Source organism: Hyperolius riggenbachi, chromosome 5 (genome assembly GCF_040937935.1).
Source record: "Hyperolius riggenbachi isolate aHypRig1 chromosome 5, aHypRig1.pri, whole genome shotgun sequence".
NCBI lineage: Eukaryota > Metazoa > Chordata > Amphibia > Anura > Hyperoliidae > Hyperolius > Hyperolius riggenbachi.
The window spans coordinates 290,243,603-290,263,003 of NC_090650.1; the positions used below are offsets into that span (position 1 = coordinate 290,243,603).

The following is a 19,401-nucleotide window of genomic DNA, read 5'->3' on the forward strand; positions in this document are numbered from 1 at the left end:
CAGGAGAAAAGCGCAATATAAATGTTATTTGTCTTGTCTTGTTTTCACTTAAGGGCTGGTTCACACAGACGGCAGGCGGAAGCCATGTTGTCCTGTGACTTCTCGTTCGGGGGGCGGCGGTACAGCGATCGTCGGCTTCCTGTCGTGCTCTGCGTTTCTCATCACAAGGGGACATGAAGCCGCAGCGGCTAGGTGACCCTGGACGTCGCATGCGGCTTCTAGGGCCGGCTGAAAGATGCGTTAAATTGGGATCGGAACGACTGTAGTCGCCGGTAACCGCACAATGCTTAGCGAGTCCCGAACGCTTGGTGGTAAACGCCGCCAAGTGTCTATGTGAACCAGCCCTAAAGGACAACTGAAGTGAGAAGAATACGGAGGCCGCCAATTTATTTTCTTTTAAACAATACCAGTTCCCTGGCGGCCCTGCTGATCTATTTGGCTGCAGTAGTGTCTGAATCACACCAGAAACAAGCATGCAGCTAATCTTGTCAGATCGAACAATAATGTCAGAAACCCCTGATATGCATATGCTTGTTCAGCGTCTATGGCTAAAAGTATTAGAGGCAGAGGATCAGTGAATAAGCCAGGCAACTGGTATTGCTTAAAAGGAAATAAATATGGCAGCCTCCATCTCCGTCACCCTTCAGTTGTCCTTTGAAGGCAATCTAAACTGAGAGGAATATGGAGGCTGCCATTTTCATTTCCTTATAAACAGTTGTCTGACATCTGGACTGATGCTCTGCCTCGAGTACTATAAGTCACTGGCCCAGAATGAGCATGCAGATCAGATGTTTTGACTCCACTGGCTGTATGCTTGTTGCCGATGTGTAGTTAAAAATAACTAAAGCCAAAAGCTCAGCATGAGAGCCAAGCAACTGACATTGTTTATTAGGGAATGAAGGTGTGAGCACCCCGTATTCCTCTAGCTTCCCGTTCCCTTTCCCAGTACCACTGGTAAAAAAAACCCTGTAAAATGTATCATGAATATGTATATGTATGTATTAATATCTCCCTCATGTCCTTTACCTGGACTTCCATCATGCATCACTCAATAAATTGATATTAAGTGATGCATGATGAAAGTCCAGGTAAACGACATAAGGGAGATATAGATACATAAATGTATCTTGTCTGTTGGAGTCATTGTCCCCCCCCCCCCCCCACACACACACACACCTCCTTCCTTGCTTGGGGTAATTGAGAATTGTGTTGCCTGGGGGAATTGTGACTGGCTGAAATGACTGTTTTGTGGATTGCTGTGATAGGTCTTCTGTTCCTTTCCCTCCCCCCAGAAATAAGCCTGCAGTTTGGCTAAGTGGAATGTGCATGACCGAATGCAGATCTTTTTCGATTGTTGGTTGTCCTCCAGCCCCGTCATGGAGATTGTTTTGGTATTAGATGGGAGACTACTCACTAGTGTATGTTCTGCTTTGTTCTTGATGCTGTTACAATTTACTGTAGTAAAGTAGGATGCACTTCATTTTAAATGAATATATAAAATATATATTGTGATAGCAAAAAGAATTATGAAGTTTTGCAGTATACTGTATATTGGCAATGCTGCGCGTCGGTACTTTGCACATTACCATAACACTTTTCAGTGCTTAATTGAATGATAGTCTCAGTCTCTGAATAGCTTGGCATGTAAAACCCAGTAGCTGTACATGGCCTGTCTCCAGTTAGGTGTCTGCAGAGCAAATGAGGGATGTCTGGCTCAGAACTCTTATTTCCCATGTCTTCCTTCTACTTTGGCAATCAAACCAGAATGCAAAAAACAGGAAATAAATGAAGTAAGAATGAACTAGTGAGGGGTGTTTCTGTGCATTCCAAATTCTGGATTGACAAGCAGTATGTTGTTGATCTGTTGCTTTGCTCTCTTCTAGGTAACAGTTTTTCTGTTAGTTCCTCTCTGGCCACCTCTCCTCATTTACATATTGATGGACTTACATTTCATCATGAAATTCTGTCAGAATATTCCGTGTTACAAGATGATGGTGCACTGCTCATACTAACCAATCATGTTCCACTCTACACAGAGCCAGCACTTGGAAGTCCTCCAGAGCCCCATAATAACTCAATTGAACTCCTAAACAAAAATTGTAGGTGTCATCTGAAAAGCTCACCCTTGACTTCCCACATCTGTAGGCCATCCGATGGCTTAGTTAGCAGAGTGCCCAGATGTTTCATTCTTGTTAGAAACAATGGTTTTCAATCTGGTCATGTGATATGAAGCAGCCCATCTGAACAAGTTAACATCTGGCTCTTTGGGTATTGCTGTGTCATGCTATTTGAAGTGCATAGAGGTGGAGCAGAGAGAAGACTGGAGCCTATCGCCATGGAAGCTTACGTTACAGCTTATGTTTCAATTTTTAACTGAACGTGCTATAAATCATATTGGAAATGTGTGATATACTATTTATTAATGGAGTAATAACATGCTGCAAATCACTTAACATTGTGTACAACATTTTCAAATATTTGAAATATTTGGCACACTTTGTACTACTCTATTTCTACCTTTGTTACTGTCACCTACAGTATGTTCTTTACATTCACCTTGGGGGTTGTCATGAAAAGCAATTTAGTTATGCTATGCAATGACAATGCTTGAACTTGAAGAGACTGGTGAATGGGATTCTGAAAAAGAACCTTAAAGGAAACCTGAAGAAATAATAATAATAATAATAATAATAAAAAGTTTCACTTACCTGGTGCTTCTGCCAGCCCCCTGCAGCCGCCCTGTGCCAGTACTCAATGATCCTTTGGCCCCCTGCCCGTGGCTAAGTTTTGTTATCAGAAGTCGATGGCCACTGCGCCTGCGCATGTCCTCGTTCCCCTTGCCGGGAGTGTCCTGTACAGGCACAGTAAGAAAACTTAGCTACAGCAGAGGATCTGAGGATCTCGTGGGCACAGGGCGGCTGTAGGGAGCTGACAGAAGCCCCAGGTAAGTAAAACATTTTTTAAAATTATTTCAGGTTTCCTCTAAGGTAGGCTTCTGACATTACGCACATTCACCTTCATTATAACGCATGCGTTTTGCCACAATGGCTAAATGATGATGACAAAAAACGTACACAGTGAGCAATATTATACTGTAAGCTAAAAGTTTATTTTCCCCACATGCAAATAACACATTAGATGTGTACAAGCCCATTCACTTGCATTGGTTGTATGTTTGAATGTGAATTAGAACTTTCTCCAGCCCCCCCTTCGGCTTCCTCGCCGTCCTCCCCGGCTGCTCAGATATCAGCTCTGGTAAATTGGCCTTGCCATGCTCCACTGCGCATACATGGCCCGGCCGTGCTCACACTCTCGTTACACTCCTGTAGCTGGGTGTGTTCTGCGCCTTTGCAGTAGTACTGTGCAGCTGCAGAACACTCCCGGGCCACAAACGTATGATAGGGGTGTAAGCATGGCTGGCCAAGTTACCAGAGCTGACCGCGAGATAATGGAGCAGCCCGGGAGGATGGTGAGGGAGCCCATGGCCTGCATGGTGCTGGAGGAACTCTAAAATGCTTCGGCTTTAATCCTCTCAGGTGCACTTTAATATCATCACATTACAATGTGATACAATTATATACCTATAGGGTTCACACATTGATTGCGGTGTGGCGGGATCTATCAGGATAATGCACAGCATGCAGTGAGTTTACAGGGCAATGTGCTGGTTTATAGTGGCAGTAAGGTATACTTTCATTATACTGTAAGCCTCATTAGCACAGCATGGAACTACAACAGTACCATGCAATGCAACTTTTCAGCTACGTTGAGTTGCGATTGCATAGTATTGCAACACAATTTGCATACTGTGAAAGGAGCCTTAAAGAATCTTCATCTACATAGCAGAATTCTGTTATAGTAAAATCTAATATATTAAACTTCTGGCTATAGAAAACTCAGTCCCCAGGTCCTGACCATGCGCATGTATGAATATACAATGTATGACGGTAAACTTCTGGGAACAGGCCAAGCAGTTTACTAGAAAGGGATTTTACTGTAGTATATCATTGTAATGTTAGTATTAGGTAAAGGACTCCCAAGACAAAAAGCAAAATCTATCTTTACTTAGGGCCCATTTCCATATGCAGGTGGTATCTGGATGAGAATCGCGACTATTGTAAGTCAGTGGTGCCGCATTTAATCCGCTTTACGAACGCGGGTTACTTAGCAAATGCATGTGACATGTGTTGTTGCTGGGCAGTTTTTAAATCGCAGCACATTTTTTTTCCGCTTAAAAACATGCATGCAGAACACGTATCCACATTAAAAACGGATGCAGATTTCTGTACGCGATTCGAAGGCATGCTAGTGGAAATAGGCCCTTACCTGGGGCTTCTTAGTGTAAGCAGTGGCTGGATAGTGTAATGGTTAAGGGCTCTGCCTCTGACACAGGAGACCTGGGTTCAAATCTCGGCTCTGCCTGTTCAGTAAGCTAGCACCTATTTCAGTAAGGAGTTTCTTGGGCAAGTCTCCTTAACACTGCTACTGCCTACTGAGTGCGCTCTAGTGGCTGCCTCGCAAGCGCTTTGAGTCCGACAGGAGAAAGGCGCTATACAAATACTGCCATTATTATTATTATTATTCTTCCAACCCCTAGAAGTTGTTTGGATCCCTCGCTGCAGCTCTGGTCCTCCCCGGTGTCCCACAGGTCACCTGCATGGATTGCCGACCCATCATCGGGTTGGCGCTTCTGTGCACGCGCTTCGGGCCCCAGGTAAGTAAAGCTAGATTTAGCTTTTTACCTTGGGAGTCCTTTAAGTAATGATTTGTATAATACCTAAGCAGACCTACACCTGCTCTGTTATTATGCTTGTATAGATAACCTTTGATATCTCCTGCATGGGATTTCATACCTGCTAAAAATACTTGCAATATGTTTGTCATCTCAGCATTTCCTCAGTGTTTCACTTGAAATGATTAATGCAGTACTTGCAGTTCCCTTGTGATGAGTTTTGGTTTGGAGATTCTGCTGGCAATTCTGTAATCCGTTTCAGCGCGGATTAGTTATCATGTTTTTCTATCCTGTCTTTGTTAATTTGCTAGTCTGTGCTGAATACCATATGGAAGAGAAGGAACAATGGATGTCCCTACCCCCAGACTGAACCTGGGTGTTTATATCGCACAGCTACAATATGCTTTTCCTAAAGAAAGACAGAGATCATAATGCTGACACTTGACAGAGATCATAATGCTGACACTTAGAGCCTCATCTAAACATACTGCACAGCTTTCCTTTATTTACTCTGGTCAATTTTTAACTTTATCTATACCTCTCTTCCTTAGCAGTAGCAAATTAATAACTAGATACATGAAGGGGAAGAAATGGAGGGCAGGTGAAATGTACCTATGTTTAATGCAGTCCTATTGCTGATGATGGTTAGGGACACAAGGCAGCAGTCAGCAGATACAGGGACTTCATTTGGCTCACTGCATGTTCATGATCTAAGTGTTCCAGATAACCTCGGCCTGTGAATGTTTTGATTGGACATGCTTGAATGTTGAAAGGCCACTTGTTTGTGGAAACTGTGCTGCAACTTGTGATCAGCATGTGTGCATGGGAAATAAATACATTAAGAAATGTGACTGCTAGTGAAGTAAATACTGGTAGATGTGTGTTTCCTTATAGGACAGTAACATTGAAGGCAGAAGTACGTAATTGCAGCGGACGGGAAATACAGCTGTCACAGATTTTCCACCCTCTGGAGGCTGAAGAATCCAGATTATTGTTATTATTATTATTAATAATAAGGATTTATGGCAGTGGTAGGCTGTAAGGCCTAGTGCACACCAGAGCGGTTCTGCTGCGGTTTGCGATCCGCTTGCGGCTGCGGATATGCTTGGGTAATGTATTTCAATGGGCTGGTGCACACCAGAGCGGGAGGCGTTTTGCAGAAACGCATACTCCCGGGCTGCTGCAGATTTTGGATTGCGGATGCGTTTCTGCCTCAATGTTAAGTATAGGAAAAACGCAAACCGCTCTGAAAAACGGCACTTCAGAGCGGTTTGCCAGGTGGTTTTTGTTACAGTAGCTGTTCAGTAACAGCTTTACTGTAACAATATATGAAATCTACTACACCAAAAACGCTTCACAAAACCGCAAAATGCTAGCCGAAACGCTACAGAAAAAGAAGAAAAAGCGTTTCAAAATTTGCTAGCATTTTGCGGATCTGCTAGCGGTTTTTGGTGTGCACCAGGCCTAAGAGGATAAAGCTTTGTTGCTTTTACTGGGAATTCATGGCACACCCATAAGAATAAAGGCACTTTTTCCATGATCTTTCCTGTGTGATTGTTGCCAGACATTTGGCAAGTAATGCTTAATGCTAAACTCCAGTACTAATAAACTAAGGCTTGGCCACATATGTGGATTTTTTTTTTTTGTTTAAATTCTGTCCATCTTGATCACTTTGATCGAATCTGCTTCTCTCTCAATGTCTCTCAATCTGTCAAATTCATCCTGGTGGATTTTTTTTAATGACAATTGTCCTTTCCAAAAGGTGTGTATGGGATCTTCAAATATTTCTTAAGCTTTGTTTGAACAGCGCAAGCGTGAAGAAGACAGGAGTACATGGACTACACCATCATTTCTTTTGGGTCTTGCTTTTTTTGTATGAACTGATTATTTGCATGTGTACAACATTGTTAGAATGATCGGTTGTTCCAACCTGCCTGCCAAACCTGTGCATGAAAGTGTCCATTAACGGTACAATTTTTTCACCAAATGCGATCTTTTGACGCAATTTGAATGATCATCACTAATCGGAAGACAATGATCAATCGTTCACATTTACTGAACGATTCTTTCTTAAATTCTTTGATCATAAAATCCAACTTTCGGATCAATTTTATCCTATTTAGCAATCGACCAAAGAATTTTACCTTATCGATTGCCTTCATAATCGGTGAATTTTCTATACAATTCGATCATTAAAATCGCATCGAAAGATCGCATTTGGTGAAAATGTTTTACCGTTAATGGGTACCTTTAGATTGATCCCTTATTTTCTAAGGCCACGTTCACATCATGAAACGCAGATGGCCTTGCTTTTGGAACACAATGCGTACGAATGCAGCCATCTGCGCTTCTATGCGTTGTGTGGCTGATTTTGGTAAAAAATGCGTGCAGCATGCGTTCCCGGACCGCACTGGTCTGGAACGCATGCAGTGTGAACATCAGACAGTGCAGTCTTATGTCGTGCGTGTCGGCCTCCTGCACACGTTGCCGAAATCCGGACAGCAACGCGTGCAGTGTGAATGGGGCCTAAAGATTTTTATCTCACAAGTGTATGCAACGTTTGCTGTCTGTTAGAAAAATGTGTAGCAAGTCCCATGTGCTACTGGGCCCCATGGCTTTCTTCTAGTCTGCTCTGCCTGGTAGACATTCAGATAGCAGTCTCTCTTTTGTTAACATTTTCCTTATAGAGTTTATACTCATGTCACTACTGTCTCTCAGAGCAGCTCACAAATCTAATTCCTACAACAGTCACGTGTCCCTGTCGCAGATTATAGCCTTTTTGCCGTGGCCCAGTTTGTTTATATTTATTCCTTTGTTTTTAATAGAAAGCAGGGGTGTGTTCCACAATTTGTTGCAGTGTTTTCCCCTCAGCACTGTTTTCCTCACTGTAACTGTTGTAAATAATGATCCGTTTTAAGTATCTGCTCTGGCAAGAATGTGAATCAGATTGTTACAATACAATTAGCAGGAGCAGATGGCCTTCAGTCCACTTGGAAGCCTTTCAACTCAGTTCTCTAAGTTTGAAGGCCATAGGTTTGACTTGTTTGTTTAATCATATATTCCATCTGTTGAAGAGAACAGAAACGTCTCCATACAACTGTCTGTGAGGTTGTATTTCACCTTTAAATGCGTAACTGGACGTGTGGCAAACCTGGGTGATAGTTACAGAAAGTTTGAATCAGAATCATACCATTTATTGGCTGACTTAGAAGGAAAAGAGAAAGCTTTCAGCTAACTACTGGCAGAATGACTTACTGTGTGGAAGAAGTGCTAAAGTAGATCTGCAGGAATTCTGTGTTTATGCTAGTGGAAAACACGCTGGAATGTGTGATGATCCCTGTTACCACTGCTTGGTGAGTGCTCCACCCTCCCCTCCTTGGTTGGAAACTGGCTCCATTTATACTCACCATGTTTTCATGCCCACAGTAACGTATTGGATCTGACAGTCTGCATAAGGGCCCGTTTCCACTGTACGCGGTGCAATGCGACTACATAGACGCATTGCACTGCGGTCAAACTATAACCAATGCAATGGAACAGTTTTCATTGTGTGCTGGTTGTGCGGAGCGGAGCAATCTGAGAATCTTCAGCATGCTGCATATTCTTGCACGGCTGCATCCACATGCCGTCTCCTCCAATACACTTCGCATCTCCCAATGTGGAAGTGACACGAATGGGAGCGGAAGTGATGCGTGGCCGCATCGGCTTCCATTCGCAAATGGGAATTAATCAAATACAATAGAATCTCGTTATAGTAAACTCTGATATTCTGATATAGTAAACACTTTTCCTGGTCTCTTGGCATTTACTATAGAGGGATTGCTGGTTCACACCTAATGCATTTTTTCATGTGCACTAGAACAAACCTTGCAGCTTGCTGCTTTTAACCATGCACCACACTCATTTTTACATTGAAAAGCATTGTGTTGGTACAGAGAAAATGCAAGTTTTAACACATACGGACGCAGATGGTGTTTTAAGAAGGCAGAATTCTGTTTTGTATAGTATTTTTAGTAAGAAGGCCTTTTTGTCCTTTGTATCCCCTTACACACTCCTAGGAGTTCTGGTTCACGTGAGCTTGCTGGGCAATCGGCCTCAGAAAGATAGGTTAAGGCTCTGCTCACATGCCCACACCTGTGCATGGACTCCATTTCCCTACAATTAGTCACCTCGGGTATCCTTATGCATAAGTACACTAAAACCTTAACATACATTTTCAGAATTTTCAGCCAAAATCTGTCAGGAGCAAAAATATATTTTTTCTCTTTTACACATGTTCATGCAGGATAAGTCATTTCTTAGGAATCATTACTCCCCAGTACTTTTGGTCATTGTGCTTCTTTTCCTAGTTATCTGTTAAACCTAAGTGTGATTGGACTTTAGCCTGTAGGAAAACAAAGCAAAGGTGAAAACGTCAATCTGCAACTGACCATCTGTATTGCTGTGTGTTTTAGTGAATTCAGAACTTTTTCTTTTGGACTTAATAAAACTTATTTTAAATGTAATTATACACAAAAAAATTTTGCAATAATAATAATTTTTGCAAAATAAGAGAAGTAAACCCCCTTCTGCACCATTTCATATATCATAATCTCCTCCTTAGAGACCTACATCTGCCTGCTCACTTCCTGTCTGAACCATTCACTCTTTAGTCAAATGGACATGCAATGAACTAAATGGTGTGCGAGCTGAACTTATTCCCTCTATTGATCACTGACCTGTCATGGCTTCAGTATAAAGCCATGCTTCACTTCTAGAGACTGACGTACTGCAGGGAGGTTGAAGTGAGTAAACGGGTACTAGGGTGGTTGCTAAGGACCTATAAAATGGTACTGCAGATCCTTTCCTGTTTTTTGCAATGACTGCATATTTTTAAAGTCCATTCTGTAGGCAAACCTCAAAACACAGGAGGGCTAGTGCCATGATTTCAGCATTGCCCTGCCTGTTTTACCTCCCAAAACGGCTATTTTCTGTAGTCTGATAAGTTTGAGGCCTGCTCTCCTCCCCGGTGCATGGCTGACTGCGGCTCCTGTTCCCTATAGAGTAAAACTAGGTGACATGTTTGCATGCACACTCTATCGGGACTCTTTGGGCCGTTTCACAGTGTATGTGCTGTGTCAGCCCATAAGTTGCCGCTCAGATGTGGTGCCATCACAATGTAATGACAATGCATACCTAGCAGCACACAACCCACTGCGGAATGCGTTTCAGCACACAACAGATGCATTTCCATAATATTGCAAAAGACAAGGAATCTGCCTGGCAACTGATGCACTGACACAATGCATTCACTGTATACTGGCCCTTACAAGTTGTGTGCGTGACAGGAGCCACGGCCAATGCTTCAAGCGCTCAGCCAGGGACCATGGATGGCTGCATATCCACTACACTAAACACCATTCCAAATAACTTTCTTGCGAGGTAAGATTGGCTTCTGCTGAATCTACAACATTGCTCCTGCCATCTCTTTCCTGAGTTTTGACTGGAGATGCGCTTTCATATTTTTTCATGCATATTAAATTTAAAATGTTGAAAACTACATAAAATACTGGGCGCTAGTCTAGTTAAAGAGAAACCGGGACCAAGGATTAAACTTCATCCCAATCAGTAGCTGATACCCCCTTTCCCATGAGAAATCTTTTCCTTTTCTCAAACGGATCATCAGGGGCCTCTGTATGGCTAATAATGTATTGAAACCCCTCCCACAGTGTGATGTCAGGACCATGGTGCTGACATCATACTGTGGGAGCCTTGTTGTATTGTGGGAAATAACAGCTGTTTCCATCTGCCAAAAAAGCAAGCAGCAGCTAATTCCACGGACATCACCTGCTAGCAGTAAAAATGTCACCATGTGATAAATGTCAGAATGTAAATCAGGTAGAGGTAAGATTTTACAATGGGCAAACACTGACTAAATCAGTTATACATAATTATTGTAAAAATCAAGCATTTTTGTTCATTATGTTATTTTTACAGGAATTCCTTCCAGCAGGAAATCTCATAGGGAAATAACACTAACATCAAACCGCCTCTCAAACTGCTAGGTTTTCAATAGGTTGTAGTAAACTATGCCCACACAATTTGTCCAATCGCAACGCTTTGTGCTGTAGAGGGTGCTGTAATTGCAGAATTGTTCCCTATAAGGTTTCCTGCTGGGTCCCCTAAACTACACTAGCGCCAAAAACTGTGCCTGATTGGCTTTACAAAAGCAGCAATACTGTAACAAAAAGTAACACATTATCTGTAGCTGTATCTGTATGTCTGTCTGTCTGTCTGTCTATCTATCTAATCTTCAAATCAGAGATCTCAACGAGACTGTTAACTATTTTGCATGACTCCGGTGTGGTGTATCTGTATTATTTTCAGTGAATTTATATGTTGAGTTTCTATACGTGAGTATGTTATTATTAAAACTGGCCTGTTGTGAAACGGAAAAGTTAAGACATCCTATTTATACATTGCAAATAATAAGTCTGGCCTCCAAAATCTGATGCAATAAATGACATGTTGCATCACCATAGTCAGCCACACACAGAATAATATCCTCCAGCGAAGGCTGAATGCACTTTTTAGAAGTCCTCGGTGCTCTCTGTGTATGTGATGTGGGGAGCTGTGGCGTGTTTGCCATTGTTATAGTAGCAGTCTTGCCTGTTCAGAATGAGCAGCTTGTGTCAGCACCATTTCCTCATATTGCAGGCCAGACCTGTAATAGTAATGCTCATGCAGGCAGATATTTCACATTCATGTGCAACTTGCAGAAATACATTCCCTGCAAAGCTTTTTACTCCATGGCTCTTTAGTGCATCTTGATCTGTGGCAGCTGCTTTTTTCCTCCTCCAGGGGATTTAGTGCTGAAAAGCAATAATTACGTGGAGACCAATCAATTGTAAAACTTATGGATGTCATTTAGTTATTTTTAACTGTGTACTATGAGAATGAGGCACGGTGACATTCACAGGCAGAATGGGAAGCGTGTTCTTTCAGTCACCCAAGGAAATGAACAACTGCCCTGTGATAGAGATATGCTGAGCATTTTATGTCTCTGAATCTTTTCTGTTTATAACGCTATGAGATGGCTTGATGCTTTAAATATATTTGGCATGCATATTCCCTATAAGGCAATGTAAAGTGATCTGTATGGTACGCGTTGCTCTGCATAATGGATCCACAGGTTTCCTTTATTTTGCCTTTATGAATCATGTATATTCATCCTTTGTGTTTGCACGGCTGTCCTAGCCAGCAGAGACTTTATGTATACTTGCAGATAGAGATAACTGTATATCCTGTACTCAGTGCATGGTGTGCAGCTTACCAGTTCATTTATCTGCTTTATTAGGCATTGTATGTCATTATTTTTAGCATTGAAAACAGACTCAAAGTGTAGCTCCAGTGAGTCATAGAAACGGGACACTACTGCTTACAATAAGACCTGGCTGAAATACCGTAGTCTATTGTTAGTGGACATTTTTCATTTGATCTTGCAGTTTTTGTCCATAAACCATTATATAAATTTCCAGTTTTCTGGCTGCGACTGCTGCATGTATAGCCTATTAGGGTTCTTTCACACTGTGCATGTTGCATTGCAATACCATGCAACGTAACCGTGCCAAAAAGTTGCATCATGCGTAAGATATTTGGAAAGACAGTACAGTAAAGCTTTCACTACAATAAAAGTATGCTTCACTGACACTGTGGTGCACATTGTCCAGCATGTTGTGGATTACACACAGCATGTTGTGGATTACTCCCAACAGGACCCGCAACACCACACCCTATTTGAACGTACCAGAGGAATATCATTGGATGCTATGATATTGTCTAGTTGCGACAGAATGCAATGGATTCAGTGTGAATGGACTCTACACGGAGATAGTTAAAGGAATACCCTGCTGTTTTACACGTGATCTTGTCCAACCGGAATGTGTTTACATAGTTCCCTTGTGAAGAAGCTGCACTTGAGGTAGTACATGAGGGAGTTCCATTGGTGAGTTGACATTGCAGCACTCAGGTATATAGAATAACAGCACCTTGCTACCATGGAGGCAACATCCCTTCATGGTAGCATGTGTCTGTTGGCACTATTTTGATTTATTTTTAGGCATTTACCATTTAATTAAAAAAAATAGAGGTCTTTTGTATTTCTAATAAAAAAGCAAAGTACTTGGTTGCAGAAGTTCTTTGTTTCTGGCTTTATTGCTGCTTACTTTCTCTTCCTTCCCCCCCCCCCCTGAATCCAACTCTCTGCAGTCAGTGCCATCAGTAGGTGGATAGAGGGGTGGGGTGCTCTGAAAGTGGTTATGTGCCAGGGACAGATTTACCATAAGGCACATGGCTACAGGTGCCTGATGATGGAAAGGCGGCTCACTCCCCTCCCCTAGTGCCCTTCCTCGTTCCCTATGTAGAGTCCTGAACAGAGCGTAAATGAGAGGTTACTCACACTGCTCTTGGCATTCCACTGACAAGATCTCCCTTCAATCAGGGGCCAATTAGGTAGGCAGAGGTACCCTCACTATTAAGGAATACCTGTAGCTACCTATGACGGGCAAGGGCAGTAAGGGAGAAGTGACAGCTGGGCCAGCCAGCACACTTGGGGTGCGGTTTGGTGGGGATTTGTAGGTTCATGGAGGGCGGAGTCTAGGGTGCCAGGATATCTGTGCCTATAGGCTCCTGTGAGGTAAATCCGGGCCTGTTATGTGCACTAACTTCTGATTCTTTTGTTAGTACTAAAATGTATAAAGCAAAAAAGAAAAGTATACCACCATGTGAGAAAACGCGGAAAAGCCGCCGCGATTACTCGGAGTAAGGCGGCTAATTCCGCGTCCGACGCGTCGGTTTGCACGCATGGGCCTACCACTAGCAGTACGGCTGAACGCGGGGAAACCGCCGCATGCTCTGACAGCGGTGCGGCTGGCCCCGCATTCAAACCAGCAGATACAATACAACACATGTCTGGTGTGGCTGGGACTGATAGTCCACACAGGTTCAGAAGGAAGCCCGCGCGCATTGAGAGGCAGAGCCTTTATGACAGTCAGAAGGGTGTCAGCTGATTCAGCCGATCAGCTGACAATTCTATCAGGTTTCATTGGTCCAGCACTTAGGGAAGGCGCCGGAGAGCGCTTTTGTATATATACTGGGTGCTGGTCATTTCTCTGGTGTCTGGCGTTGCGATCACTACGTGGTAGCACTCAGACCTTGTCAGTACCTGTGATATATTTTCTGTGTTATTACTTCAGACTATTTCCAGGGTGTTGATGATCAAGGAACTCACACCCAAGACTAGGGAACTGCATTACCATTCTGTTATACTTCAGACTAGTTCCAGGGTGTTTATGATCAAGGAACTCACACCCAAGACTAGGGAACTGTATTACCATTCTGTTATACTTCAGACTAGTTCCAGGGTGTTGATGATCAAGGAACTCACACCCAAGACTAGGGAACTGTATTATCACTCTGTTATATATCAGAATAGTTCCAGGGTGTTGATGATCACGGAGCTCACACCTAAGACTAGGTATTGTTATTATCTGTTATGACTTTCTGCTTTCCTGACCACTCTCTTGATCTCTGATTTGGTACTTCGCTATATCTGATACTCTGTTGCTGAACCCTGCTTGTCTTCAGATTCCGTATCTGTCTCCTGTCTCTGCATCTGATCTGTCTGTCTGTTGCCGACCTGGCCTGTCCGACCTCGAGAACTATCTTCCCTGTTGGAGATAGTTCACAGACCTGTCAGTGACACTTCACCATTGGTGTCACTCACTCTCTGGTCCTTCCCACTCTGTCTGGCTCCGCCCCTTGGGGAACATCAGACCATTGGAAGGAACCTGTCCTCTGAGCAGTATCTCTTACTGCCTGGCACCCTCTATACGGGTGCTCTCCTCAAAGTATTACTGTTGCACAAACACTCATATTACTCAGGTGTCCAGAGGTTAGAAATATATCTGATCATCGGTGATACTGCAGTTCATCAATAATCGGGTATATATCTGTATTTTCGGTGATACTGCAGATCACTGATGATCAGATCCTCTCTGTGTTACACCGATCGTTACACACCATAATTAGATACATTGGAATTCATAAAAATAAGTATTTTCAAGGGAATTTGGGTATGCTTTATTGGTACAATCCACACACTTCAGCACAATCAGGAATCTGACAAATAACCAACTTACCAATGTGATTGCAATGTTATATGTGAGCACATATTAAGGGTAATACACAGTGGCGTAGCTAAGGAGCTGTGAGCCCCGATGCAAGTTTTACAATGGGGCCCCCCAAGCACTCTATACATAGCAATTGATACGGCGCACCAAAACCTGCCAATGGCAACTACAGTGTCAGAGGTACAAGAAGGGGTTGGGGAACAGTTTGTTAATGATTACCACTATTCAAAGTATCTATAGAAGTGATTATTAGGAGCACAGGACCAATAGAGAGCTAATGCTGTAGTTGAGGGAGGGCCCTTCAGGGGCCCCTCTGGCCCAAGGGCCCTGATGCGGTGGCTGCCTCTGCAACCCCTATTGCTACGCCCCTGGTAATACAATTGAATGTGCATTATATATTGTGTATTATGTATAACATGTAATACAATTTAATGTATTACATCTCCTTTAACTCCCTTGAATGCATCAATATCCTTTTTATAATCAGAATATTTTCTGTCAAGCTTCCATTTAAACTTGTGTTTTTCTTGGATTTTGTTTTTTTAATTTTTATTTTGTAGTTGGGCATTTATGAGATCACATAATACATAGACTATTGCCTTGTTTTGTACCTTATTTCCGTGTCCTACATGATGTCACTTCACTAGAATCCTGTGTAATTCGTTGAGTCTGAAGGCTCTGGATGATATACTTGGCTTTTCCGATGTTTACACTTCTGTTGACATAAATGCAGTGCTGACAACAACAGCAGTAAATGTGTCAATGCAGCAGTGTGTTCTTTTTCTAGTAAATATGGATCACAGTCTGCATGGGTGCTAGATGTACAGTATATAGCTTCTTCCATGGTCATGGGCTATAAAAGGTCAACACATAATGACAGTATTCTTATCGCTTCATCCACTCAGCATGAAAGAGACAATTCATTTCATTACTGGAGTTTATCTATTACATTTGGAAAAGTACAATGGTGTTCAGTAGTAGGCATCGCTAACGAGTCATAGGTGAGCTTTCATTAAGGTGCATACATACAGATGTATTGTGTCACCCATCCCAAGTGCTGTACGTTGCTATTATAGCAGAGCGATATGCACTGTTGCTATGGAGAGGGGATGAGGGACAACAGCATGGTGCACAATAGAGATGTTTCCGGTGGGCGTGGTAATGGCTGTTTCTGATGGGTGTGGTAATGGCTTAGTGGTATATTTTGCATATCAACCACTCCCATGGAGCATTTGGGTGTTAGCAGTTGTTCAGTACTGATGGGGAAACTGCTATACCTATGCATGTACATTTGAGAGAGAGTCACATTGCATGTTGACCGCAGACACAGAACTGCAGTCAGTAATTGGCATGAATGGCACCATTCTGTAGTATTATACAGTAAGGGAATGGCAGTAGATCCCCAACTGATCACTTGTTTAACTGGATGGATGCCACATGCAACATGTCAAGTTGTTGCTATAAACTTTGTTCTGAGTAATGTATTAACTCTATATAAATCTCTGAATTTGTTAGTGTGAATTGACAATGTGGTTGTTAGTTCATCATTGTTTAGAAATGATGGGCACCCTGTACTAATGTTCACATTTTCCAGTAAAGTGTACAAATAAAGTTTGGAATGGGCGAAATATCAACATTCAGGAGCAGCTGGATGAGAGGTGTTGTGTTCATTGGGATTGTAATCCGACTCCAGGAAAATGTTAGATGGTGGAAATGGGTTAGAACCTGATGTAAGTTTTTACTGCTGAGTGGATCTCTAGTAGGGAGATCTTCCCTCACATTTCCCCTGACCTTTCAAGGCTTAATTTGAGCCATGCTAGTCTTGTGAAAAGGTAACTAAAATGTGATGTAGATTTACAATTTCTTCATACTAGAATTTTTTTAGAGAGATGTATCAACTTCCTGTTAAAGCAGAAAGGGCCTGATTCAAAAAGTGTTTCTGTTAAATTATCTCACTTTATTCATTAACTCACAATTTATCTCTCCTTAAATGTCTTAACTCATGGTTTAGCTCTCCTTATTTAACTTCAATCATAAATTAGCTCTCCTCATCTAATGTCAATCATGGATTAGCTCTCCTTATTTGATATAACTCATGGTTTAGCTCTCCTTATTTGACATAACTCATGGATTAGCTCTCCTTATTTGACATAACTCATGGATTAGCTCTCCTTATTTGACATAACTCATGGTTTAGCTCTCCTTATTTGACATAACTCGTGGATTAGCTCTCCTTATTTGACATAACTCATGGATTAGCTCTCCTTATTTGACATAACTCATGGATTAGCTCTCCTTATTTGACATAACTCATGGTTTAGCTCTCCTTATCTATTTATCTCATGAATTATGTCTCCTTACTTGTTTATCTCATGCATTAGCACTGCTTACAGTTAAGGTGAAAAATAAGTAACCTTTGTGAATCAACCCCAAAGTCAGGGAAACACATACTGTACATACAGATGTCCTTATGCTTTTCTGCACACTGCCAACATTAACAATAAATATAGGTGTGTTGTGTGTATGATCTTGTTTTCTTCTTGGAATTGTGTTTTTAATTGGAAACCGGATGATGATGTCAGTATCATTCACTAGGCTATATTGATTCAGTAATCCATTGTTAAGAATGTTTATATGATGCATTTCAGCATTGCTCATTACATTGTGCATAACGTGGAGAGAATAACAAGCTGTGTCAAAATGACCCCACAAGATTTTGAACTTCATTTATTCTTTTGTTTTTTAGTGTGAATCACAAGATGTTGTGTTCATCTTTGGTGTGTTGGTCTCAATTCCTTTGTTAAAAAGATGAGATCTGGTGCTTCTTCCTACTGGCAGTGGTGTGAAGTGACTCCAGTTCATTCTACTGAAGAATAACAAAGAAGCACCCTCAATAGTCAGGTAATATTTTGTAAGTGAAATGATTTCTGTGTACAGGCACCTGCATACTACTAAACTTTACCTTCAGAAATATTCTTCCCAAGATAACTGTATTCATCCTGCTTGCTATTCTAATAGTACCTATGTTTTATATAATTCGCTACTGTATTTGTCTTTTCCTATTTCAATAAAAAAATTATTGATAAGAAATATTCTTCCCTTCCCACCAGCTTCCTCAGAATACTTACTATACTTACCTTACTAGATCATATACTTACCCTGCTCTGCCTTTCTCAACCTTTTTCAGCTGAAGAAATCCTTCATAAAATTTTTGGATCCCAAGGAACCCCTACATAAAATTGTTTGTGTGTGTGTATATATATATATATATATATATATATATATATATATATATATAATCAAATGCAGTTATTGTAGCACTCAGATAATAAATGCGTGTGGCTATGAGCCCTCAGGTGCGTGAAATGCGCACATAATCGCACGCAAACCTTCGTTTACACGCGATCGTAATTCTTTACGCACCCAAACCTTCGCGCGTGGCAGATTGCGTGATTACTGCTGTGATAGCAGTTATCACGCATTAGTGAATCAAGCCCATTATCTCTGTTCAGATGTTATTAAACACTTCAGTACTGGAGCATGAGCTCATGTTGAGTCATTTTATTTATATTTACTTAGAAAATATAAGTGACAATCTTGTATTTTACAACAAAGCTAATATCAGTAAGGGCTGGAACCCACTAGAGCATTTTTTTGAGCATTTAGGGAGCGCTTTAAATTGCTTTAAATCGCTAGCGATTTCCCTAAATGCTCTGCCAATGTAAATCAATGTAACAAATTCTACAGTAGCGATTACCAAAATTGCAATCGCAGGTCATGCAGCATTTTGGGAGCGTTTGCGCTTTAGTGTTAAGTATATAAGCACTGGCTAATTGCTATGAAATCGATACACATAGCGATTTGTGTGTGTTTTTAAATGACTGAAAATTGAAAAAAAAAATATAATAATTTGAAAGGATCAATCAGAATTAAAATTGCAAATTGCAGTCACAATCGCTGGCAAAAAGCTTACACTTTTTGAAATAGCTACCAAAACAAAAAACAAAATCGCCAGAAAACGCTCATGAAATCGCTTACATAATGCTAATTAAGAACGCTAGCGATTGCGATAGCACTTTGCGATTTGTAGTGGGTTCTAAGCCTTAAGCAAGTAAAATGCTTTAATGATCAGGGCACCATTTGAGCACTCTTAAAGAGAACCTGTACTGAGTTAAATTATTTAAAATAAACACATGAAGTAACTTCAAATGAACATTACATAGTTACCTTGCCATCAGTTCCTCTCAGAAGCTCAACATTTTCTTTTTACAATGATCCCTTCCAGTTCTGACAACATTTTGTCAGAACTGAAATATATCAGTTGCTGTCAGTTATATATCAGTTGCTGTCAGTTACAGCTGAGAGGAGAACTGATGTGTCCATGTTTCCCTATGGCTCAAGTGGACGATGTTACAGTTTAAAGTGAATGTTTAACGTTTAAAAAAAGAAAAAGTCAGATACTCACCTAAGGAGAGGGAAGGCTCGATCCTAATGAGCCTT

The 19,401-nt window shown here is 41.5% G+C and overlaps 1 protein-coding gene across 4 annotated transcripts in view; it reads left to right on the forward strand.

Moving 5' to 3' along the window:
- The window catches only part of ZNF516 (zinc finger protein 516), a 145,700-nt gene that overhangs the window by 57,640 nt on the left and 68,659 nt on the right, over positions 1 to 19,401 (forward strand). For 3 of the 4 annotated variants that reach the window (XM_068237065.1, XM_068237063.1, XM_068237066.1), the window contains exon 2: positions 17,648 to 17,802. The gene's annotated coding sequence lies outside the window, so the exon portion shown is untranslated. Of the gene's footprint in view, positions 1 to 16,291; positions 16,378 to 17,647; positions 17,803 to 19,401 lie in introns of those variants that run through there. The other variant, XM_068237064.1, reaches the window with a different exon arrangement.